Source organism: Mobula birostris, chromosome 6 (assembly GCF_030028105.1).
Source record: "Mobula birostris isolate sMobBir1 chromosome 6, sMobBir1.hap1, whole genome shotgun sequence".
NCBI classification, from domain to species: Eukaryota; Metazoa; Chordata; class Chondrichthyes; order Myliobatiformes; family Myliobatidae; genus Mobula; species Mobula birostris.
In genome coordinates this window covers 157,301,336-157,329,169 of record NC_092375.1, presented here as the reverse complement: position 1 = coordinate 157,329,169, position 27,834 = coordinate 157,301,336, and the positions used below count along the sequence as shown (strand labels likewise).

Below are 27,834 nucleotides of genomic sequence, written 5' to 3'. Positions count from 1 at the left end.
GCCTCTGTTCAGTGCAGAGAACAGTCAAGTAAATATTGCTGAGCAGCGAGCAGAATTGGCCCATCCCTCGCCTCCTGTACCAACACTCTGCCTTTTTCAATCTGACCCTGCACTTAAATCATCCAAATATTGGGTTGCTCCTTGCTCTTGGGCCAGAGGGGTCCTGTCACTTCCATATGCTCTGGGGCCCAACTCCACATTTTGCACCCGAACCCAACCTTTCCAATTTGGCCTGGTGCTCAAATCAATCAAACCTCGGGTCTTTCCTCACTCTCGGACTGGCCCAGACTATGCCTCAAGGCAGCCTTGCCTCTGTTCACCTCGACTTTGCCTCGCACTGGCTCACCTCTAAGTTATTTGCAGTGATCATTTACCAGTAAAAGTGTTACTAATAAAGTAACACACACAAAATGCTGGAGAAACTCAGCAGGCCAGGCAGCATCTATGGAAAAAAGTACAGTCAACGTTTCGGGCCGAAACCCTTTGGCAGGACTGGAGAAAAGACGCTGACGAGTAGATTTGAAATGTGGGGGAAGGGGAGAGAGAAACACCAGATGAAATGTGAAACTTTGAGGGGGAGGGATGAAGCAAAGAGCTAGGAAGTTGATTGGTGAAAGAAGGCCATTGAAGTAAGTCGGGGGGGGGCGTGGGGGGGAGCACCAGAGGGAGGCGATGTGCAGCAAGGAGATAACATGAGAGGGGGAAAACATGAGAGGTTTTAGTAGCCTCCCTCCCATGATGGCATGAACTTCGATTTCTCGAACTTCCAGTAATGCCTCCCCAACCCCGTTCACCTTGTCCCTCTCTCATGTCATCTCCTTGCCTGCCCATTGCCTCCCTCTGGTGCTCCTCCCTTCACCCACCTTTTTTCTTTCTTCTATAGCCTTCTGTCTCTTTCACCAATCAATTTCTCAGCTCTTTACCTCATACCACCCCACCAAGTTTCACCTATCACCTGGCGTTTCTCTCTCCCCTCACCCCACCTTTCAGATCTACTCCTTAACCTATTTTCTCCCGTCCTGCTGAAGGGTCTTGGCCCGAAACATTGACTGTACTCTTTCCCATTGATGCTGCCTGGCCTGCTGAGTTCCTCCAGCATCTTGTGTGTGTTGCTTGGATTTCCAGCTTCTGCAGATTTTTTCCTGTTTGTTATTAATAAAGTAGTTTGTTTGCTCTGATTCTGCTCTGACTCCATCTCTATGTTTCAGAGTCAGACCACGTTTATTATTGCTTATGTATGTTATGATATTTGTTGTTCTATGGCAGCAGTACACTGCAAGCCATGCAAATTACTATAAGTTATTATGAAAAATAAAATCAATAAATAGTGCAAAAGAGGAATAGTGAGGTAGTGCTCAGGGACCATTCAGAAATCAGATGGAAGAGGGGAAGAAGCTGTTCCTAAAACATTGAGCATGGGACTTCATGTTTCTCTACCTCCTCTCTGGTGGTTGTAATGAGAAGAAAACATGATCTGGGTGGTCAAACTCCTTAGTGATGGACACTGCCTTCTGAGGTAATGCCTTGTGAAGGCAAACTTGATAATGTGGGCAGTGTGCCCATGGTGGAGCTGTAATTCTCTGCAGCTGCTTCTTGATCTTGTGCATTGGGTCCTCCGTACCAGACAGTGATGTGACCAGTGGGGTAAGCTTGCATCCTTGATGGGCGCCTGGTTGATTATCAGCAAGGATGAGACGTTATTACCAATCCGTGCTGACAATGGTCTCCCGATGAGAAAGTCAAGGATCCAATTGTGAAGGGAGGTACAGAGACCCAAGTTTTGAAGCTTGTAGATAAGAAGTGAAGGGCTGATGGTGTTGAACATCGAGCTTAATTGATAAACAGCAGACTGATGTAAATTTTGCCATGATCCAGTTGGACTGAAGCCTAGTGGAGAGCCAATGAGTTTGCATCCACTGTAGACCTGTTGTGATGGCAGGCAAATTGCAATGGGTCCCGCTCCTTGCTCAGGCTAATTCTAGCCATGTATGTGATTTAGTTTCACCTTTGCAAACACTGTCCAGCTGTCCCGGATCTGATTATGTCTCTAATTTCACAAAAAAAATGTCTTTTCACTTTCAAAATGGCTTTCTGTATCTGGACTTCTTGTAGAGTTCAGAATCACTGGTTGTGAACAGTACAGATCTAACCCTCAGCAGACAGTGAATCTCCTAGTTCATCCTTCTGGTTTGGCTGCATTTGGTATGTTTTCAAACGCACACAGTCATCCACACAGGTATTGATAATTTTGGAAACAATTGCGGCATATTCAATAATATCTGAAGATGAATCTGTGAATATGGTTCGGTGTACTGATTCAGCTCTTCCACTTCCCTTGATCATTCCTTTGTGTTCCTCTCCACTGGTGCTGCAGTCCTCAGTCTCTGCCTATACATCAGGAGTAGAAGTACAGCCAATTGATCAGAGTTGCCAAGTGCGGGCATGGGATGGCATGATAAGCCTCAAGATGGCCTGGGTGAAGTCCCCCGTAATGATCAGGAAGGCATCATGATGTGCTGTCTTGTGACTGCTGATCTCATTGCTCAGTTCCTCCAGGACTACATGACATTTGCCAGGGATGGAATGTGTACTGTCACCAGGATGACGGCAGAGAACTCCGTTGGCAGATAGAATGGTCAATGCTTGACTGCCAGATGTTCCAGATTGTGGAAGTAGGACCAAGTCAGAACTGCCACATCTGTGTATCGTGATGAGATATTAATGAAGCAGACTCTGCTGCCTTTGCCTGGTCCATATGGTGGAGATGAAGTCATCGGGCTGGAGTACATTGTCCAGAGTGCTGGGGATGAGCCAGGTCTCAGGGTAGCACAGTACACAGCAGTCTCTGATGTCCCTCATACTGCAGTCTTTTTCTGGTATGTTTATTAATTTAGAAATACAGCACAATAACATACTCTTCTGGAACAGTTAGCCCACGCCACCCAATTACATCCATGTGACCAATTAACCTAATAACCTATACATCTTTTTTTGGAATGCAGCAGGAAACTGGAACACACATAGGAAACCAACACAATCACATCATGGGGAGAACAGTCAAGCTCCTTACAGACAGTGGTGGAATTGTACCTCGGTGTCCCCAGGTTCAGATATGGCCCAAGTGTGGAGTGACAGACACTGAAGCAGGTCGAGAGTTCACAGACTTTAATGCGAACAGTGTCAAAAGGGAAAATAAAACAATAAATGCTAGGCCAAACAGGGTCATTAACTAAAACTCTCAAAATGGAAAATAAAGCCTACACCGCAGCTGAAAAGAACATCTAGACATTAAACGAATACCACTAGTCTTCAGAGTCGGTTGACTCGGCAGTCCAATTTCTCAGGGAAGGCTGAATGCAAATAGGAAGCCAAGCGTTGCTATGCTGTGTCCAAGTCTTGACAAGCACTAAATGGCAAGTATGGAGTTAAATGTTATCACAATTAGTTAATAATTAGCTGACACATGCATGTTCACAAGCGCAATTGCCGTATCTACTGCACTGCCGAATCTGTGGTCATGACACTCGGTTACTGGTACTGTAATAGCATGATGCTAACATGTCACCCCTTTTCTTCAGTTTTATTTTGCAGAGACGGTACATTAGACAAGAGGATAGTGGGGGGAGTGGTGTCCTCAGGGCCCTGTGTTTCTGTTTGCAGGTGATACCACCACAGTGGACTATATCATAAATAACGATGACTCAAGGTATATACAGGAAGGAGACAGACAACTCCTTTATACATCAACAGCATTGATGTTGAGAAGGTTTGGAGATCAAATTCTTAGGAGTGAACATCCCCACTACCTTGTTCTGGTCTGTTGAGCAGTAGACACAAATTTCTGAAAGCATGTATACCAGGCAAGTGAACAGTTTCTACCCCACTCTATCAAGACTATAAAATGGTTCCCTAGAATGATAAGATGGAAAATCTTGACATCTCAATATGCTTTGTTACGTTCTTACCTTATTGTTTACCTGCACTGCACTTTATCTGTAACATTTTATCTGCACTGTCAATTGTTTCATTTTACTTCAATGCATTGTGCAATGATTTGATCTACATATGCAAGACGGACGTTTCACTCCATCTCGGGACATTTGAGAACAATAAACTGATTCCAATTATTCCACTGACAAACAAAAATATATATACCAATCAAAACTTTAAACTTTGCAATTGCCCTGGCGTCACTTTTCATTTGTGGATGGTAATTCCAAATTTCACTCTCCCGCTCTCTGCGTAAATCGATTTTTCTACTGTCTTCACTGGTGCACCCATTCCAGTGCTCTTGTCCCATATTGTAGCTCTTCTGTCACTTTCATGCAATTCTCATCTAATTGCCCTTGTATCGTTGCCTCTGGAAGATTTCAGCAGTCTATCACTGTACTTTCTTCACCATAATAAATTCTTCATAAATGGATTTTTCTTTGGCTACTTTTGAAAGACCCAAAACAATTGGTGTAGTAGACTTCTGCCATTAAATGGGTACTGCCTAGGATGGGAGATTCAATCTCTTAATTCATGTTATTATACGGTATCTTATATTTCAATTTCAATTTATTTAATAATGCTGCAATTTAAACTCCCTACAGATACTGAAGGTTTGGATTGAATGGAAAATGTTGTGCCTTATTAAATTTGATTTTCTGTTCAGTGTATTGATTACATCTGAACAATATGACTACCACCATTTAAAAATAAAAGCATTAAACTACATGTCAGAAAAAAAATAGGAGATTTCTCAGAGTCAGGATTAGACAGAACTCTAGCTCCTTTAAGGTTTGCCTACTTTTTGGTTGGCTATTTTTTTCCCTGTAATCTGTTTTTTTTTGATTCAAACTTTTTCTCTCTTTCCTTCACTTCAATTTTGCTTTTCATTCTTGACCTTCTGGTTGTGCGTCTGTAGGTGCACAACTCAGAGCAGCAATGCATGAACTTCACAAATTTACATCAGTAATCCTAAAAATATAATCATTATTATTATTCAGGATTTTTATTTGAGCAAGCAGTTTTGGGACATCCTGTTTCCGCAATTTACAAGCCATATGAGGTTGAAAAATCTTGGCCTAAAATGTACTGCAATACTTGAAACAGCTCTTGGAAAACAAGGCAATCAGATGAAATTTGGTTGTTTCCCCTGTTCTGTTAAATTGGTTATGTATCTGCATGTTCTTTGCTTTGTTTTTTTTTTGTGTAATCCTTCTCCGAATTCCACTGTCACAGTTCCTCCTAGGTAATTAGTCAAGACACTCTCAAATTCCCTGAAAATTGCCCAAGTCGACTGACCAGCTGTATTGTATATCCTGTTCTTGTCCTAACAGCCAGCACATCTGGTGAAACTATTTACAAAATTAATGGCCTTAGTACAAGTAACCCAGTTTGAATTTTACCTTGTTTTTATGAATCAATTTTTTTCACTTTAATTTGAATTAAGTTGGTAACGTAGCTCGGGGATGGGGTTCCGAGTTTAGAGTACAACTCCATCTTGCTCTGTAAGGAGTCTCTGTACGTCCTTCTCGTGGAACGTGTGGATTTTTCCCAATGCTTCAGTTTCCTCCCGCAGTCCAAAGGTGTACTGGGCAGGTGAATTGGTCCTTGCAAATTGTTCTGTGATAGTTTAGGGTTAAATCGGGTTTGTCAGGGGTTGCTGGGGTGGCGCAGCTCGAAGTGCTGGTGGGCCTTCCTCTGTGCTGCATCACTAGATAAATACATAGGCACCCAAGCAGTTTCGGCATGTCCATGAGAATTTTCGCAAACTTCTACAGATACTGCATGCTACAGAAAATAACCAGACAAGTTGCATTTTAACTTGGCACTTGATTGTTATGATTTATAACTATAAAATATGAACTTAACTGCAAGAAAATGACAGGATCCCAAGAGAGTGGGTTTTAGTTTTGTTTTTCAATTTAAGCAAGATGCATCATGGTGTATGCAATTCACATATTTTTACATATAACCCATATGAAAGTTATTTAAACAACAAAGAATGCCAAATCAAACAATATATTGACAATATTACTCAAATATGACTAGCTATAAACTCCAACTCAATATAGAATGCATCTCAACTATATACACAGTATACCATATAATACAAATATGTGACATCAACAGCACAGTAATTTTTAAATTGTTCCATTCAGCCCTAATGATTTTATCACTGTGGAGGCATTCTTACTTTTGTGGGATAACATCTTTCCTGACAAAGGGAAGACCACTCTGCTTGGCAGATGAGACTCGTGCCTGTGAAAAAAAACCTTAGGTACTGAGGTCTCCTCCCTTTAGGCTGTAGGAGTTGACTCTGGGACTGCACATAATGGTTCTGACAGCTTGTGTTGGCTCCAGACATCTTTCTTCTGGATGTGTTGGCATCCCAAACAGTGCATGGCATGCACTGGACAATGTGGATCACAATGTGTGAGTACAGTGTCTAACATCACCATTTTTTGGAAAGCCACTTCATACTCTTTGTGCATTGCCATTTCTTTTCAATCCATAGTAATGAGTTCAAGGGGTGGAGCACAGTTACCAGATTTGGAATGACTGAAAAGGCCAAGCCTGTGTCCAATTTCACTTTATTTAAGTTGCTGTTGACTTCTGATATAAGACATACTGCTTGTTTCTTGTTAGCTTACACATTGTAAATCTCAAGGCAATTCAGTCCTGTGTCCATATCATCAGAATTTTCAACAACAGCATGCAGATTAGTCATAGTAATAGTCATACTTTATTGATCCCGGGGGAAATTGGTTTTCGTTCCCCCGGGATCAATAAAGTATGAATAGTGCTCCTTTTGCAACTGCAACTAGTCTATTTACCTTTTGCTCTTTCCTCTGCAGTCCATTTATTTTTGTCTGACCAACATGCTGTTTGTATGTGTCTTACTTTGTGCATTTTCTGCAAGTTTTGCCTTTAAATCTACTTTGGTCTGGTGTATGTAAGCCCCCGCCACCACCGTAACACAATTTGTTCAGCCAGGCCATTTTCTGTTTAGACACCGCAATTTTGTTCAAACTCAGCTCCATTCCTGACTCTAACTCTATTGCACTTCTGTCTGCTTTTTCCATTGATACAGCTATTTCAACTGCTTTTTTAAATGTAAGTTGTGTTTTGGTTAGGAGCTGATTTTGAAAGCTTTCTTGTAGATTCCACAAGCTAAACAATCCCTCACTGCATCATTATGCTCATTACTCTACTGACAATGTTCGAGAAACTTCTTCAATTGAGCAATGCATTCTGAGATGGACTCCCCTTCTTTTTCATCCCTCTTTTAAAACTTAAAGCATTCTGCAATCAGCAATGGTTTTGCTTCTAAATGTTCCTGCATTACTTTCATGATATTAGCAAAGCTTGCTTCATCTGGTTTGGTTGGTGCATTCATATTCCTAAACACATTCTATGTTTTTTTATCCAATGCAATCAGCAAAACTACCACTCATTTTTCATTTGCTATTGCATTTGCTTTAAAATACTGCTCAATCCATTCAGTATACATATTCCAGTTATCTTTTGTGTAATCAAATGCATCAATCTTTCTGATGTAGCCAGCTCTTATGTTGAGCATAATTATTAACCCATATTCGCTGTTTATAAACTCGTGATTTTTTCTGTTTTGCCTTTTTTTAAACTTGCTCATCTTTTCTTTTGCCAAGAAAATGTAATGCAAAGAAAAAAATGTGCTGCACTTTTATTTTCAACTCAACCGTTTCTCGGTGTGCTTTTTAAAGAAAACTTAAGCATCACGCTGCTCTTCTACAGGTAAATAGTCATCTCAGGTTCCTTTTTAAAAATACCTCATTGCCACTTCTGGTTTGAAACTCCAAATATAAATCTAATTGAAATGAAAAGATGAGAGCTGAGGAAAATGGGTCAGTTTTTTTTTAAACTGTAGGCCAGACATGCACATATAACACAGTAACGTCTTAGTGTATGCAGTTCACTTATTTTAACATGTAACTCATAGTGAATTATTTAAACAACAAAGAATGCTTTATCAAACAATAAATTTACAATATTACTCAAATACTGCTGAAAAATTAAATACGCAACATGAACCATCAGCTTCTGCCGAGACCATTAAACACTACCTGGTCAATGCAGAACATTTTTGTAGTGCACTGGGTCAGAAAGGCTAACAGCATCATCCAGGATGCCTGCCACCTTGTCTATTCCCATCTGTCTTTTATCTTTTAACAAAAAGATAGAGGAGCTTGAAAGCCCAGGTGATCAGATTCAAAAACAACTTCTTCTCCACTGCTATCAGTGGTCAATTTATATACACTGCCATGCTTTCCTGATCACTGCATCAAAATATGGAGACCAGGAGAGTTTTTGTGATAACGATTAAGAACTTGAACCTGCCGATCCGTTATCCCTGCTTCCTTATGTCAACCACCAATTATTTTGTCTTGCTAACATTAAGGGCTTGGTTGTTGCTCTGACAAATGACGCAAGATTCACAATCTCTCACCTATACTCCATCTCATCATTGGTAGGGATTAGCTTTGTTTGTAACATGTACATCAAAATACTGAAACCTACAGTGAAATGTGATATTTTGCATCAAAGACCAGCAGTGTCTGAGAGTCCACCATAGTATGTCCACAATTCACTAACCGTAACTGTATGTATTATTTGAATGTGGGAGGAAACTGGAGCACCAGGAGCACACCCATATGGTCATAGCAAGAATGTGCAAACTCCTTACAGATAGTGGCAAGAATTAAACCCGAATGGTGATCATTGGCACTGCAAAGCCTTGTACTAACCACTACACTACCTTGCTACCATTGTGGCTGATCTGGGTAATGACAGTGGTCTCACTGGCAAAATTTAAAATTGGGTTGGCCCTGTACTGGACCTCAAAATCATGTATATATAAAGAAGTAGATCAGGGGTCCAAGCACAAAACCTTGAGCAGCACCAGTGCTGAGGATTAGGATGGATGAAACATTCTGACTAATTCTAATTGATTGAGGTCTGCCAGAAAGTAAGTTCAAAAGACAGTTACAAATAACCATGTTCCCCCTCCCCCCACACAAGACCAAGGTCCAAGTGTTTTAGTGATGAAGTTATTACGTATTATGTTGTTGATCAATAAAACCAATCCTGACTTATATATTCTCATTATCAAAGTAGTCCAGAGCTAAATGTGCTGACAGGGAGATGGTGTCCTCCTTAGACTTGTTTACCTGTATGTATATTTCAGGGGCTTTAGATTGTCTGGGAAAGCTAGCATGCGGGTCATTATGAATCTCTCAAATCACTGCATTGTAATAGATCAGGGTTTCCAACCTTTTTCTTATGCCATGGGAAGCCTGTTATAGACATTACAGCCACTGGTTGGTTGTCATCAAGCAGGATGCTACTTTTCTCAGGAATGGGAAGCAGGTGAGGACCGTGGAATTTTGAAGTGAGAATCTGATGATATTAGCAAAGACGGTGTCCAATTGATTGGCACATGGTTGCAGAACCTGAGCAGGGACTCCATCTGGGCTGGTCGCTTTCTGAGTGTTTATCTTCATGAATGAAGAGAAGACTTCTACCACTGAGATACAAGGGACTGAACCAGAGAGAGATGAAGGTTGTGCCTTGGTAGTACTTTGTTTGTCTGCTCAAAATGGGCATAGCAGGCATTAGGACTCATTCAGCAAGATGAATCATTGCAAGAGTTAGTCCTCAATCTTGATTTTCTATGCAAATTCAGGCTCTGCCAGGGTTGTCAGGCATCTACCTGATTGAATTGAGCCTCCAACTTGCTCTGGAATTATTTTATGATGTCCCTGATAGCTTTAAGTGTGGGGTCATCCTTCCGGAAGACTTTGGATTTGGACCTTAACAGAAAATGGAACTCTATTCATCCAAGGCTTCTGCCTTAGTCCTTGTCTGTCCTAGTCAGAAAGCAGTCATCAGAACATATCTTGATGAAATTAATGAATAAATGGAGTATACCCATCTAGGCTGGATGAATTGATCTTGAACATGTTCCAGTACACCAGCTCAAGGGTTGAAGAGTTGAAGTAGACCCTCAGTCTCCTTAGACCACCGCTGAAATAGCGCCTTCATTTGTACCTCCACTTTACTCTTAGTGTATAAGCCAGCAGGAGTAGAGTCAAAAAATGATACAGCCTGCTGAAATAAGAGCAAGGTGTGAGGGCAGGGCAAATAGCCGGGGTCAAGTTGAGAACTTGATAATCTTTATTTTTACAACTGAAAGTAGGAACAACAGCAGTTTTGGTAAATATATCAAATCAGATTAATTTTCAGAGCTATTGGGAAACAAAAGGGGAAGGGGCTAATTGACTAACTCCACTAAAGATCCAGCACAAGCCACAAGGTCTAATTCTGTGTCCAAGTTACTTTCCTATGCTAGAAAGCAGAGCAAAAATGCAGAGAGCAGCATTGTAGGTTTCCTGACACTGTAGTGCTGTCATCAACAGCCATCCCCTAAGCCCATTGCTGAGGGATCCTTAAATGTTGGTGCAAACTTGCCAAGAAATGATATGGAAAGTAGGTTTCCTGCATTGAGGCATACTATAAATATACTCTTGTGCTGCATTGTTCAACCAAAAGACCCCTCACATGGATGCATCTATCACCCGCAAACTCGTGCACTTTCTCCACCAACCCCTCCACTTCCCTTTTAATCTGGCTTCCGCCTTCTTCCTTTCCATTTGTAATGGAGGGTCTCAGCATGAAGCACTAAATGTTCATTTCCCTCCATAGATGCTGCCTGGCCTATTGAGCTCCTCCAGCATTTTGTGTGCGGCTCCAAGTTAACAGGAGGAATAACTGGACATTAAGTGTCCTATATGAGATATAAACGGAGGCAGCAAGATTAAAGCTTTTGGAAGTTAATCAACAAATATTTAAAAAAAAACAATATTAAAAGAGTCTGGAAAAATAAGTAGGTGGAAAGTAATTTCAGAACCAATACAAGCTGAACGCCAACTCCCATGATGGAACTTTGTCCAAATTGATGCGATAAAGCAGATGTTTTTTGAAGCAAGCATCAGAAAAGACAAAATCTAAATGGAGGTACCATCAAGATCTCCAGAGAAATACTGGACAAACTATTACAGGTCTTGAATTCCAGCCATTAGCTGGAGCATTTAATACACATTGATTGGAAAACTCATAATGTTGAACTTTGGTTATCAGAGTATTAGGATCATTCTTGATGACTTTACAGGGAAGCCAAATGTAAAACAGACCAGAAACATCTGAAGTACGACTTCCTCATCTAAGGTGAGTTGTCTGAGACATTACTATTAACTTCATATTCTTGTTTAAGGAAAGAAAGAGGTAGTTGGATGATCTCATTCATTATATTCCTGTATCCATTGCTGGACATACATGAGTTGACATCAGGTACAGTAAGTGCAGGGCCATGTTTACCCTGCTACCGCATCTCTTTAGTACTCATTAGTGGTCTCAAACCAGGAATGGGAATCTGAATAAGGTGTTGAAAGATAACATAAAGTATGTTTCCTTATATATTTTTGGAAAACACAGAGAGAAGATGAAATAAAAGTAAAACATCCAATTTCACACTTCTGGTGATGTTCTAAATGTCGGGAATTTATTGTGTTCAGGTTATGATCCATACTCAGAACAAATACAGATTGACCGCTGATTTTCCGGAAACTGATGGTTCGGCATCTCTTTCAATTAGGATGAAATTACAAGATGTTGCTTACTGGGCGGCCACCAGAGGGCACTGTGTATAGCGCACGCGGCGCCATTGCTGGTGAGATTTATTTTGACAAAAGAACACTATTTTTATTATTTACATTGCACTTGTTGGTGGAAAGCCCAATATTTTATGCTTAATTTTGCTTATTTTATGTAAATTTAGCCCTAGCTATGGCTTCTTAGTGCAAGGAGCAGTGGTGGTGTCAAACATAAACATCAGTCCATATTGATCCAAGAAAAGGTTGAAATGTTGTAAAAACTGGACCAAGGTGTATCTGTGTGCAAACTGTGTAACTTATGTGGCATTGATTTGTCAACTGTGTATGATAGAAAGCACCAGAGAGAAAAACATTTGCAATTCTATGCAAACAGTGATTTGCTAAAGCAAATAAATATTAGAAAAATGATGGAAGTTGGTAAGAGCACTGAGCATGATCGAGTGATGACTGTTAGGTTTTGCCAGTGTCAGAGTGATGGAGTTGACTTGTCAGGCAGTATGAAAATGAACCGAGCTAAGTTGTTATATAAAGAACTTAAGTTAGAACATGCGTGCAACTATGGTGAAGGGTGGTTTAAGCAACACACATCAAAGTTGCTGGTGAACGCAGCAGGCTAGGCAGCATCTCTAGGAAGAGGTACAGTCGGTGTTTCAGGACGAAGGGTCTCGGCGCAAAACACTGACTGTACCTCTTCCTAGAGATGCTGCCTGGCCTGCTGCATTCTCCAGCAACTTTGATGTGTGTTGCTTGAATTTCCAGCATCTGCAGATTTCCTCGTGTTTGCGTTTGAAGGATAGTTTCAAAGGTTTAAGAAGCGCCATGGAATTTCCATGCATAAAGTGTGTGGAGAAAAATAGTCTGCAAACCATAAAGGAGCCACTGAGTATATGGATGAATTTGTGAAGCTCATAGCTGATGAAAACCTCAGTCCTGAGCAGGTGTACATTTAAGGTGAAACTGCATTATACTGGCGAGGCACACCACGGAAAACAACAGAAGATGATGATAATCCCATAGGATTCAGACAATCTAAGGATAGAGCTACCATTTTAGTGTGCTCCAAATCAGCATCAAGTTGCAGCTATAAACCACTAGTGATCAGAAAAAGTAAATGCCCTTGGGCCTTGAAAGGTGTTAAAATTTACCCAGTAATATACATCACAAATAAAACTGGCTGGATTATCACCAATATTAAGTTAGTGTGGTTTGGAAAATATTTTGTGCCAGATGCCAGAGTTCATTGCACATCTGTAGGGCCACCTGAAGATGGTAAAATTCTTACTTTGAATAACTGTTCAGCTCACCCCAAAGCTGATGTAAGAATGATGTATTTACAGTGTATTTACCTCCAAATTGAACATTGCTTATCATCATCATCAGGTGACATGCCCAGTTTGAGCTTTGACTGCCATAGCCCACACACTCCTGTTTCGGGTCAAGTGGATCAATTCATTGGTATTCATTTCCAGTTCCCTGGCTTCTGTCTCCATCATCGTTTGTCTTTGCCTTCCTTTTGCTTTCTCCTCTTCAATCTTTCCCATAATTACTGTGCATTCTAACTCCTCTTTCCTAATCACATGTCCAATGAAGTTACATTGCCTTTTCATGATCTCATACATTATTTCTCTTTTTGCGTTTGCTCTGTTCATGACATCCTCGTTAGATATTCGTTTCGTCCATGATATACTTTGCATCCTCCTCAAAAACCACATCTCTGCTGCTACAATTCGTTTCCTCATGTGACTAGATATTGTCCAATATTCTGAGCCATATAACATAACTGGTTAAATGTAACATTTCAGTACTCTGAGGCAGGTTGTCATGCCTGGTTTAGTATTGGTCAGTATACTCTTCATTCTCGTAAAGGTGTCTTTTGCCATCCCTACTCTTCTTTTCATCTCCATGTCTCACCTGACATCTGATGTCACCCAGCTTCCTAAGTAGCAAAAGTTCTGTACTTATTTAATGTCTTCCCCATTCATTCTCAGCCTGCAGAAAGGATTCTCCTTCTTTTTGGATATCACCATATGTTCTGTCTTTTTGCAATTGATAGTGCAAAAATGGGTCTATCTTTCTTCAACAATTATATCAATTAAGTTTTGTAGTTCTTCCTCTGTACTTGTAATTAACACAGTGTCATCTGCATATCTGAACTTATTGATCTTTTCACCGCCAACTTTGATTCCCAAGATGTCTCTTACTTTTTTTAATATTGTTTCACTGTACACATTAAATAAATCACGGGAGAAAACATACCCTTGTCTGACGTCTGTCTTGATTTTCATAAACTGACTCACTTCTCCATCTATTCTTACAGCGGCAGTTTGTTCCCAGTACAGATTTCTGATTAGGCAGAGGTCTTTCGAATCTAGATCTAGAGCTTTCTGTAATATTTCAAATAACTTATTGTGCTTCACTTTATCAAATGCTTTTGTGTAGTCAATAAAACAAACAAATCTTTTCGCACTTGAATAGCTTGTTCTGATAGTATCCTTAACATCAATATTGCATTTCTTGTATCTTTGTCTTTCACAAAACCACATTGTTCTTTGTCTATTTCAGCTTGTATCTTACTTTTAGCTTTTGTCATCAAAATTCTTAGAAGTATCTTGGTGATATGACTCATTAAACTTATGGTCCTATGTAATTCACATTCTATTGCTCCAGCTTTCTTAGGAAGAGTGATAAATACTGATTTTTTCATCTTTTCTGGTATTATTCCTGTCTCATAAATGTCATTAATTAAATCAGTAAGTTTTGCTTAACCAACTCCAAAACCAAGGAATACTGTGCTCTCTAAAGGTCAAGTATTGCTCACTTTCCATCAAATATCTGTTAGATGAGGTGAATGCTGGCAATCCTGTACAGACATTCATTAAAGAATTGAATGTGAAGGATGTTCTTTGGATCATTGCTCAAGGGTGGGAGAAGGTTGAACCTTCAACACTATGGAATGGCTGGTGTAAGTTGTGGCCTCCCTTAATGTTTGATAATGTGCCTGAAGAATAGCTTGATGATGATTTTACAGGACTCTGTGCACCAAAGGAGGAAGTAGTTGTTTGCGATTTGCTTGCGTATGCAAAAAGAGTTACAGGACCTGCTTTCAAAGATATAGCAAGTAGGCTTAATGAAGAAAATCTACATAAGTGGATAATTGTTGATGACAAAACACCCGTTGTGCATCACCTCACAGACTTGGAAATTACAGACAGTGTTCTAAATGTTGGTAAACAGACTGCAAGATGATGAAATGGATGAAACCGAATGATGTACTATTGACAAGTTAATTGAGTTGTTGGATAATTTAATCAAAGAGTTAGAGAAACATACATTTGTAATGGAACAAGAGCTAATAAATTTTTATTTGATGCAAGAAACATTACACATGGAGAGGTGAAAACACATGAAACAACTTCGCCTGGATGAAATGTTTAGAAGGATAACTGAGAAGCAACATTCTTTGTAAGTACAGTAATTAAGAAATTTACATTTAATTTTTGTTTAATGAGTAATCTTTTATTAAGCTTCTACAGTCCATTTTTGCCATTATTATTGTGTAACCTCTTTTAATTGGACAAACACATTCATCTGGTAAGGCTCAGGAACAAAAGGTGCCAGGAAAAAAAAAATCGGTGATCAACTTGTACCATTGGAGTACATGAGGTTGATTTAATCTATTCCTCTGGCCAGATCAAGCTGGTAATCCATTGAATCTGAATAGGTGACCTTTTCCTTTGTAACTTGCCCTAACTCCAAGGATTTGTGGATGGCTGAAACACTCCCCTAAATGAACCAGGCATGAGTCTTGTGAAAACGTCCAATTCAGAGTCCTATTACACCCAATGTGGCATCAATGGAATCATGACTTCAAAATTAATGCTGTTGTGGATTTTCCACAAAGAAAATATTCAAGTTCAAAATTTTCATGTTCATATCCACAGGGGATAGGGAGTTCATGCCTCCACATGACTGTAAAGACCTCTAGAGAAATTATCTTCTAAGATCATCTAATTTTAAACCTTTGTAGTGCCCTCACTCTATTTACCTTACCACTGGTGGCCCTGCCGTAAGCTACCTGGGTCCTAAGTAAAGCTTGATCTCTCCAGCTTTCCTCTTCTCCACCAAGACCTTCCTGAAAATGAAATTTTGAACAGGTTTTCAGCTAATGACTTTATTAGGCCAACTTTGATGAGTTTCAGTGGAACTCCACAAAGAACTGCCAGAACTTACTTGTGTTATGTTTTGTAACTCCAAAACATTAAACTAATCAAAAGAAAGACAATGGAGCTGAGAGATGCATGACTTAGTTTGTTTTTACTTTAAACAAGGCACATGCACATGATGTGGTGGCGTAATGACGTATGCCATTTACATACTATTACATATAACACAAAGCTTTCTATAAACTACAAAGAATGCCTCAACCAGTATCTTTACAATATTACTCAAATATTAACTGCAATATTAAATGCACAATACTCCTCCCTGTTTAGCTATAAACACCAGCTCAATATAGAATGCATCTCAACTTATATACACAGTATACTATATAATGCAACTATCATAGAGACATCCCCAGCATATTAAATTTTAAATTGTTCCATTTAGACCTAAAGATTTAATCACTGTGGAGAATTTCTTGCTCTTGTGGCATAATGTCTTTCCTGATAAAGGGAACTCCAACCATTGAGCTATCTACATGAAATGTTGTCATGGAAAAGCAGCATCCATCATCAACAATCCTCACCACCCAGGCCATGTTTTTTTTCTTGCTGCTGCCGTTAGGTAGAAGACACAATTGCCTCAGGATGCACGTGACTAAGTTCAAGAACAGTTACTACCCCTCAACCATCAGGCTTCTAAACATAAGGGAATAACTGTACTCATTCTATTTCTGGTGTTCCCATTGCCGATGGTCTCACTTTAATATTTTGTTATTTCTTGCTCTCGTTATTTACTGCTATTTATATTTGCATTTGCAGTTTGTTGTTCATTGATCCTGTTTACAGTTACTGTCCTATAAATTTGCTAAGTATGCCCGCAGGAAAACAAATCTCTAGGTTGTGTGTGGCGACATGTATGTAATCTGATAATAAATTTTACTTTGAACTTTGAAGGAGGATTGCTTTGCTTAGCAGGTGAGATTTGTGGCTGTGAAACAATCTCAGGTTCTGAGGCCTCCTCCATGCTGGTTGTAGGCGTTGACTCTGGAGCTACAGGAAGTAGTTCTGCCAACTCCAGACACCTTTCTTCTCTAACAATTGACTCTTCTCTCCTCAACCAATCAATGTGACATCTCCAGATGATATCAGATGCAATTTCCACAATGTGGAAGAACGGTCCAGTTCTGTCCTTAATCTTTGAATACCCTACTTTGATCACCTCTTTAGTCCCTTATCAGAACTGCTTGTCTAGGAGTGAAACATCGAACCTCCTTGTTTGATGAACCTTCAATTTACCTCAGCTGTTTGTCCTACATACTTATTCTAAGATTGGGTGTGAGGAGATCCAACTATGAGCACAAAGGATAATCCAGAAATTGCATGGCTGGTGACTTGTTGGCTGTGGAGTGTGCTGCATTGCGATATGTAAGGAGGAAATTGGCAAGTTTCTGATTCAGTGTTAGTGAAGTGCTGAATAAACCTCTCTGCCAAGCTACTTCTGACTGGGTGGTAATGGTGCAGATATAATATGTCTCAGTCCATTCATTTTTAGGAATGACAAACGGTTCAGCAACAAGCTATGGTCCATTGTTTTTGACTAAGTTTTCAGAAATATCAGTCCCTAAGAACAGGCTGCTCAGCACATTCATAGCATGTGATGTTGTAAAGAAGCCTATTGGAAACACTTCTGGCCACTTTGTTGCTGCATACATGACGACCAAGAAATTTATGCCAATGAATAGTTCAGCAAAACTACATGAATCCTCTGCCAGGGCAATGCAGACCATTCCCAGGGATGGAGTGGCACTGTTCTTGGCATCTCCTTGATGTGCTGGCACCACAAAGAGTGCATGGCAAGCTGCTCAATATGCCGATCTAGCCCAGGCTACCAGACAAAACATTGAGCAAACGTTTTCATTTTGACCATGTCTAGATAACTGGCACACAGCTCCTCCAACTCTTTAGCTCTTAGCTTGGATGATACAACAACTCTCAACCCCCAACGTAAAGCAACATCTGTCAAGGGCAAGTTCATCCTGGATCAGGTAAAAATGGGGTACTGGAATTTCTACTGCACATTACAGCCATTTTAGGTTACCACGTAGACCTAAGACAGTGCAGGATCTTTTCTGGCTTCCCTTTTCATCATTTCTGCCATAAAAAGGAGACTTTGAATTTGCATTTGGGAGGATACGTAAACTGGAGGGTCCTCTTTTGTAAACTTATCAGGTATTTCCAAAGGTTTACAGGACAATCCATCGCCATTTCCATGATTAGATGCCCATTTGAATTTGATCTTACAATTGTGTCCTCCAAGAAACAGAACGCATCTCTGCATTTGTGCTGCTGCTGCTGCTAGTGCAATGCCCTTCTGTGGATTGAAAATGCACTCTAGTTGTTGATGATCAGTAATGAGGGTAAATTCTCTCTCATATAAGTACTGGTTGAAATGTTTTACATGCCAAACCAGAGTCAAGGCGTCTCTGTCAAAATGAACATAATATTCCTCTGCAGTGGTAAGGAAACATTATGCAAAGGCTTTGTGACATTCAGATCCATTACTCATTATATTTGACACTATACCATAAGGCGGGGTGTCACAGGCAAGCTTCGCAGGATATGGATCACAATGTGTGAGTCAAGTGTTTGACGTCACAATTCCCTTTACCTTTTTAGAAAGACCATCTGATTGTTTTGACCATTGCCATTTCTTCCTGATGTAAAGTAATAAGTTCAAGGATTGGAGCATAGTAGCCAAGTTTGGCAGGAACTTGTTACAGTAATTCACAAATCCTAAAATGGACCACTTTGGACATGTCCTTTGGCCTTGGGGCATCCACCACTGCTTGAATTTTCGCAGCAGGCCTGTGCAATCAATGGTGTGATCACAGTAAGTGACGCTGGGATTTGGAGATGTTCTTTGTCATCTGTACTGGTAACAATAATGCCATCCATATAACTCTGAATGCCCAGGCAACCTTACAGCACCTGGTCCATAGCCTCCTGCCACAGTGCAGGTGCAGATACTACTCCAAAAAAAATAAGCCTACTATAGTGATAAAGTCCTTTGTGAGTGCTTAATGGTGAGAAACACTTTGTACTCTTCTTTCATCTCCATCTGTAAGTAGTTCTCAAAGTTTTCTCCAGAAAGCTTAGTGAAAATATACTCTATCCTATGCAGAGGGCATTGACTTACTTTGTACTGGGTTGATGGTGTCCTTAAAATTACCACAGATTCTGAATGACACAATCATTTTTGCTACTGGGACTAGTGCCAGAGCCCATGGGCTTCACTCAAACTTGGAAAAAATTCTAGTACACTGCTTACTTTATCACTGATGGAATATGGATCTGGATGACTTTGCAAAACTTGGGTGTGATATTTTCACTTAACACTATTTTACCCTTGATATGTTTGAGTTTTCCAGTGCCATCCTTGAATACTGCTGTAGTATCAACTAGTACCTTTTTAATTCACTTTCAGTTGACTCTAGTGCAGGGAATATGGTATGTAAATGGTGGATGGATCTCCAATCAAGTTGTCTCAGCTACTCATGACCTTACAATGCTGGCCCTCCAGGTTTTAGTCACATACAAGCCCAATGTGGCTTGTTAGTTGTTGTATTTCACTGTTACGAATTTCATTCCCACAGGAGTGATCTTTTCTCCAGTATACTTTCTTAGCTGGATATCTAGTTCAGTATCTTTCAAAACCCGTGCAGATTCATTTTACAGGATGATTGAAATAGCTGAGCCAATGTCCAATTCCATTTTAATTAATTATCCAGTCACATCTAGTATAAGCCATATTGCTTGTCTCATGTTAGTTTTCACAATGTAAATCTCAAGGATACCCATTCCTGTGTCACTGTCATCATTAAATTTTTCATCAACTGCATGCTGATTAGTGTTTTTTTTAAAAATTGCAACTTGACATTTTATCTTTTTCCCTTCCCTCTGTAGTCCATTTATTTTTGTCTGCCCAACATGCTCTTTGTATGTGTCTTACTTTGTTGCATTTTCTGCAAATTTCTCCTTTAAACCTACATTGGTCTGGTGTATGCGAGTTCCTGCCACAGCAATAACACAATTAGTTGACAAATATGAGAAAATCTGTAGATGCAGGAAATCCAAGGCAACACATGCAAAATGCTGGAGGAACTCAGTCGGCCAGGCAGCATCTATGGAATTTGTTCAGCCAGGCGAGTTGCTGTTTCGACATTGCAATTTTATTCTCACTTACTTTCATACCTGACTGCAACTCAATTGCGTCTCTGTCTGCTGTTTCCATTGATATAGCAATTTCAAATGCTCTTTTAAGCATAAGGTGTGCTTCAGTTAGAAGCAATTTTGAATGCTTTCTTGGAAGATTTCACAAACTAAGCAATCTCTCAGTGTATCATTACATCCATTACCGAACTAACAATGCTCAGACAATCTCTTCAATTCAGCCACACACACTGAAATGGATTCCCTTCCGCTCCCACTTATGAAACATAACACATTCTGCAATCAACCATGGCTTTGGTTCTAAACATTCCCGCATTACTTCCATGATATCAGTAAAGGTCATTCTGGCTGGTTAGGTGAGACTATTTGGACTTCTAAGTAAATTGTATGTCTTTAAATCCAATGCATTCAGCAAAATTGGCACTCACTTCCCATTGGTTATTTCATTTGCTTCAAAATACAATTTTCTCAATTTACAAAATCCAGTTAGCTGTTGTGCAATCAAATGCATCACTCTTTCTGATGTAGCCAGCAATTTCTGCTTTTTTTTAAAAAAAAATAATGACTATCACTCAGTACCTTGTTTATGAATCAAGGACAGGTCTGTTTTCTGCCTTTTTAAAAAAAAACACTCAATTGTTTCTTTATCTCTTCCCAAAGAATCATGTGCTGTGTTTTTCTTTTAAAAAAACTCAAATGTCTTGCAGCATTTCAACAGATATGTAATAGACTTGGGTTCATTTTGAAAATACCTTGTCCCCATTGTTATGTTTTGCAAATCCAAAACATTAAAATAGTCAAAAGAAAGACAAGGAAGCTGAAAGATGCATGTCTTAGTTTGTTTTTACTTTAAACAAGGGGCATATTTATGATACAGTGGTGTAATAACGTATGCCATTTTCATACTTTTAAATATAACACCTATTAGATTTTGTAAACAACAGAGAATGCTTAATCAAATAATATATTAACAATATTACTGAAATATTAAATACACAACTATTTGAATATTCAAGCCCTGGAAAGCTCTCACAGGAATTCATAAAACCTCTGGACTCCACAGAGTACAACAATGGTACAGGAACTTGCTGGGATTTAGTAGCACTTGCTAGGGAAATAGCCCTTGGTTTCTACACAACAGAATAAAGTAACACATCTTTGCATTTGAGTAAATGTTTACAATCATTTATTTTAATTTTAAAATGGGTTCTTAAAAAGATTGTAACTATTTCAAATGTAATCATTTCTGTATGACAGACCCATGCAGAAACATTGAAGAGCTTTGATGATTTTGATGAAAATGTTTCTTTGCTGGTCATCAAATGTTCCAGGTACACAGATGGGGCTTCTGCTGATCAGCCAATGTGAAAATTAAGTTGTGTTTGAGGTCCTTGTGCCATGCAAGGTATTGCCAATTAGCAGCTGTTTTGACCATTCAGATCCAAACAAAGTCATTTCAGGGCAATGAGGGAATTCTAGCAATGAGTACAAGTTGTAGTCCCTATTTAATAACACCTGACCACAATAAATCCTTTCTGAAATCAGTGTGTCTGTGTGTTTTTTGTTTGATATTCTTCTTGTGAAGACTCAATATCCATTTTTTCCTCCATAGATGCTTTATAAACTGGTGTGTTCCTCCAGCACTTGTCTGTTGCTTCAAATGTCATCATCTGCAGCCTCACAAAGCACACTGGAAAGTGATCCTACATGGGAGGCAACTTCATGATGTAAGTTATTAAGTAAATTATTTATATTCTAGATCACTGAACAACTAATATTTATTACCAGCATTGTAAAGCAGCTTTTAGCTGTATGGTTTACAGCTGCTGTTCAGCTGGCAATTTTGCAATAAAATATTGTAGCTCCAAATCAGTTGCTAGTTACTGCAATGTTTTAATGGATCCCCAGAGGAAGGTGGCTGATCACTGAACTCTAGATGCTACATTTTTCCTGGGACAAGTCCTTAACAGGAAATAATGTTAGCCAGGGTTCAGAAAAGGCACTTTGATCTAAACTGGAAAGACTGTTGTTTTAAGCTTTACTCTGTCAACTGTGTAATACTTCTGCTCATTCAAAATGGTTCTATATTGATGCAATCTTTGCTTTTTTTTATAAATAATGTTTATTCAGTTCTTTAATTACTCATATCAATGAATGTTCTCCTATAAAAGATGCTAATACAAGAGGTTTGCATCTGTAATTTACTGACACTAGGATCAGCTTTATTCTCTTGCCTCCACATAGGCTGAGTCGGGGGACTACTTATTATCATAGAAATCACATGATCACCCCTATTGCCCTAAAAATGCAATTCGAGGCTGATGATGACAGGAAACAGGAGCAATGTTATTCTAATACTTGGCTGGTAATCATTCGGCCTGGAGTTATAATCAGGGAGTACAAATTTAAACCCCACTGCAGCAGCCAGGGAACTTAAATTTGCTTAATTAAATAAATATTCTGAGGTTAAAAAAAAAATTCTCATCAGTCATGGTGACCACAAAGATTCTGACTTCTTGCTAACAATCAAGCAAAATACTTGATTATAGTCCTGTACAATTTTTGGGAATTTTCTACCCTCTGAAGTGGATGAACCGGAGATGATGACACAGTGAAGGAAGCTTCCAAATCTTGAAGACTTATGGCATTTGATTAAAGACATTGTTTATTACCACACACTGTAGATTAATCAACCAACGGGTGGATTTCGAGAAGACAGAATGCACTTCCACTATTGTTATAGCTCCAAGCCAAAATAAAACATTCTCCTCACTTTCACCCAAATATTTCTTGTCAACATATCCTGCTCTTCTATCTCTGTTTTCAATGGATGATATTTACCCATCTTAATGCTCCTGTGCTACTATTTCATTTGCTGCCATCATAACAGTCTTCAGCTCCAGGATAGGAGCAGAAGTCGTGTTTACAGTTCTGAATGAATGCTTTGCTTCTATTATTAGGGAAGAATGGAATGAAATAGGCATTGGCTTTAAGAACGAACACATGTACACACTGCTCATTATGCCACTGGAATTTAGCGTGGCATTGATGGTCCTCCATTGTTGGTGTTGTTTAGGGCTTCCTTCATTATGTCAGTAGCTTCCTTTCAATTTTTACTACTGTCAGTCATGCAAGTCCTGGGTGGTTACTCAGGAACCATCACACTCAGATATAGAAGGATTTTTCATTGCTGTTTCTGTAACAGGTTTGTTTTACCAGTCAGGATTGTTTGCCCCGTGCTGAACTCCTGAACCTGGAGGACCAGTGGACCATTCAGTCTGTCCTCTACCCTTTGACCCATTTGGCATGGGTAACCCTACTGAGACCCAAAGCATAATGCCCTGATCCAGCCAACATAGTCTCTGGGTCAATGAGGCATGCAAGCCTCCACACCACGACAAAGTTCTGGTCCTCTTAGAGGATTAAAGAGGAAGGATGCTCTAACAACCATAAGGAAAAAGTGTATAATGAATAGATCTGGCATTTTTAAAAGTAAGTAAACCACCAGGCCCGGGAGAACCAAGGAAACAAACACACATGATGAGTGCCATTATCCAGTATTCTTTTTCAAGAGGTATGATACTGGATAACTTGAAAATTGCCATTGTGGTGCTGGCACTTAAATTAGAAGAAAAATTAGAATAAGAAATCACAGACCTCATACCTTTACTGTTGCTTCAAAGTTTCTATCAACACTATTGAAACCTATCAGTTCCATTATTGCGGTCCTGATGCTGGGAATGTTGACAATTTCTCTCCCACATACCATTGTCTTCCTCCAGCATTTTCTATCTTGCTCAAATTCCAACATCTTCAGCCACTATTTGTTATTATATGCACATCTTTTAATTTAAACTGTACAATCAATTTCTTGTGTAGAACACCTCAAACTCAGCCACCCCTTTAACTCTCTTCATCTCTCCCTAGATTTCTCACGAAGTCAGCTTGTGGATTAATATCTCCCCACAGCTGCTTCCACAGTTATGATATTGATGATGTGAGAAGATCTAATACTTAATACAAATTAAATGTTGTCCTGTTAAAAAGAGAGGTCTAATGCAATAGCTAAACATAATGCACCTCATTATACAATTGATTGTGACCAATTTCATTTGGCTATGGAGAAGTGAGCATGAAATAGATTTCAGTATGCCATCGAAATCTTTGCAGTAGATCACACGAATGGATATGCAGAAATTGTATTCGTGAAATTTGAATAGATTTTCAGGACATAATTACATCTGAAAGTAATTGCTTCATCCATCACCTAGGAAGCTCTTGTTAATAACAAATGAGAAATGGGAGAAAATTTCATGCAATGAAGCAACAACCTCGACTGGAGAAATTCAGAGCAGCTATGTTAATTGAAATGCTAGCCAGCTGGTGGTGTAGTGGCATCAGTACCAGACTGAGGCAAATGGTCCCGAGTTCAAATTTGGCCGGCTCCTTGCACACTTTCCATCCGTGCTGGGTCGAGCATCGAGCTAGCAAATTGGCCTCATAAAAAAACAGTTAAATGCTATGGAGACGGCAAAAATGTCACCCCATGTGCCACAAGGTGTGAAAAAGAACAACAACAACAACTGAAATGAGTTTTTGGGACAAGAATTGTTGCTGTACTCAAAACTTCATTCAATTGAATACAGAAATTTAATAGTTGCTGAGACACAGATGGTATCACAGTTGCCACTGTCCCCATTGCTATACTTCAGATCAAGATCAGTGATGGAGGTCAGACTTACTGAGGTTCATGGTGTAATGAATATGTGAAATCTACTGGTTAACACTAAGTCAGTTGTGGAATGGTTTTGAAATCACCAATGATTTTGATGAGGCTGCAAGTTGGGAGCTTGGTTGGGGAGAGAAGTCATTTTTAAAATTTCTTCTACTTTAATTATTTCTGAATGCTCTGTGCATTTTAAGTACAAATACAACTTCAATTTCAATAGCAAAACACTATAGACCATCTCTTGCTCTATCACGGGCTTAAGTATTTTTCACTCTGTTGTCTTTTACTTCACTGTCTTTTACAACTTATGTACAGTATGTCTGTGATGTTATTACAAGGATGTTTTTTTAATTCATTGTACTTCTACATTACTCTATTTGTTCATGGGACCTTAAAATGGCTTGGTGGTTGAAAAAAATCATTGGTCCATGTACAACTTTAACAGCCAGCTAAGCTCTACCCCAGCTTTGCCTCTGTCAATGTTGTATCGGGCATTTTGGGAGTGGGAATCTGCAATGTGCAATCTGTGGCCAACTCATACTTTTGAACTTCACTGCAGAATACAGTGAGAAATAAGTATGGATGGATGAAGGCAGTGGATGATAACTTTGAGCAGCAGGTTGGTCCAGCACAATTGATCATATTTAGGAAATGGGTGGATATAGTGACAACGTCATTGTCAACGAGAGTGGAGGCAATTAATTAATTCTCTAATCAATGATAATGCTCTTTGCTGTGAGTGACTGGGATTGATTTTATGCATATTATTCAAGTATAATTACACTCCACTTCCTAGAAAAATTACATGTTATAATGGTAAAATCTGTTGTTTCTTTATTCTTTGAATGTACACTTTTTGTGCAAGTTGGATTTACTTCATATGGAATTAAATTTCCAGTGAATCATATGATCCAATAAGCCTCTTACTAAAAGAATGATACAATATTGCCAATGGCTCCATTTAATAGCAATACTAATTACTGAAGCTGTGCTGAACCTTTTTTATTGCTGGTTTATCCAGAACTACATTATTATTTCCAGTCTTAATCAGGACAGTTGAAGTGTGCAGAGGAAACTTATCAGAATGGTTCCAGGACTGAAAAATTTTAGTTTGAAGATTAGACTGACTGCATTGCTCCTCAGAGAGCCAACATCAACTTGGTGGGCCAAATAGTCCCTTCAGTACTGTTTGATTCCACCAATCTATGTACACATGCAAACATATTGGAGAGGATAGAATTGCAGGATATATCATGGTCAAAAGGAAGCATCATACTGTGAATTAAATTATGCTGAATATATTGCAGATACATAGCTCAATGATTAAGACAGAGTTACAAACCCATCAAGTGCAAATGACAAGTTCAAACAAATTACTGCTTATATCCAATTACGTGTTAGTTTCCAAAGACTTTACACAAATTACCACCAAGATCAATAGCCAGCTTCATCTCTGTAACTTCTTTACTTCCCTCCAATTTTGTAAATTACGTGCATGCAAGACTGAAAGTGTGAGGGAAATTTACAACTGCAATATATTCAATACGATAGGGACAAGAAATAGAAGACACAAAGTAAAGGCGACTAGCAAGAGATCCAAGAGTAACATGTGGAAAATATATTTTACACTGTGAGCACTTTGAGCCTGGAAGTCAGTGCTAGGAATAATAGTGGGGAGCCAAATTTATTCTAAACTTTCCAAAATAAGTTTGGAACATAGCTGAAGAGACAAAATTTGCAGGACTTTGCGAGGAGGATTGGAACTAGCTAGATTAGTTTTATGCAGAGCTAGTAAAGACTCAAAGGGCTGAATGGCTTCCCATATATGTTATAACAGTTCAGTGATTTACTGATCAGGATTCAATGTCTCTGATGAAAAGTCATTGACCTAAAATGTTCTCCATTTCTTTCCACAGAAGCAACTTTACCTACTAAGTATTTGCAGCAAACTCAGGTTTTTTGTTGCACAACACTCCTCCATGGGTTCAACAGATTAAACTTCACAAAGTTTGCCACTTGATATCAGTAGCAGGCTGCCTGCTAATGTTGCTGCCATCCACTTCAATCACAAAGTATCCTGTAATGAGATGTGTAATGTCACTGTAACCTGCATAGATATAAAGGTAATTCACCAATTTCTACCATTAATGCCAAAATTGAGGATGATTTAATGCACCAAAACATAATCTCAATGCATGAACTTGAATTTTATCTATCAGCTTTAAGACCGCTGGTGAGGCTGATCCACAAAACAACATGTCCATAATCAAAGATAGGTCTGGCTTAAAGCAATATAAATTTGTTCAAGTAACCTCCTACTCACATCCAACTAAGCATCTGAGCACATTAAGAGTATATTTTTATACTTCTCTAGAATGTTATTCACATCTACCTTCGATGTTAGCCTTGTGTCCATCCACACACCTAGAAACTTTACACTGACTCTTAATTGAGAGATTTAACATATAACTTGAAATCAATTGTGGTTGTAATGTTCCTTTCAGAAAAACAAATCACTCAAGTATTTGCGACAGAAAATTTAAGCACCAATCGTCATTCCCATTTCTCTACTTCCATGATAGCTGTCTCCATTTTCCTAACTACAGTGTATAATTTATATTCCTGCCTCTCTTCCACACAGCACATTATTAGCATATAACAATTTGGAAATATCTAAGATAACATTTAAGAAAATATCATTAATCTTAACATTAAAAGGAATGGGCTTTGCACACTAACCTGTGCAGTCCTATTCTCTCATCTCATTCTCCTTAGAAAATATTGTTCCATCTCTAACTTGCATCTTCCTGTCACATAAAAATCATGAATGCAATTGAACATTCAACCACCCATTCCCATCAATCTGTGATGTTACCAAGAAAACACAATGCTACAGCTGAGATCATATGATTGGGTCAGCTGCTTGCTTCATTCCAGGGAGCTGTTCTTGGGTGTGACTCTATATGCAGTCACATTACAAATGCAAATCAGTCTATTCCTTGTAAGCTATGTT

The 27,834-nt window shown here is 39.1% G+C and overlaps 1 long non-coding RNA gene across 2 annotated transcripts in view; it reads left to right on the top strand.

The window, feature by feature from the left end:
* Positions 1 to 27,834, top strand: part of LOC140199505 (uncharacterized) — a 107,694-nt gene that overhangs the window by 68,855 nt on the left and 11,005 nt on the right. Inside the window, exons 1-3 of one of the 2 annotated variants that reach the window (XR_011886432.1) lie at positions 15,074 to 15,161; positions 21,705 to 21,819; positions 26,738 to 26,944. This is a non-coding gene — a long non-coding RNA (uncharacterized lncRNA). Of the gene's footprint in view, positions 1 to 15,073; positions 15,162 to 21,704; positions 21,820 to 26,737; positions 26,945 to 27,834 lie in introns of those variants that run through there. The other variant, XR_011886431.1, reaches the window with a different exon arrangement.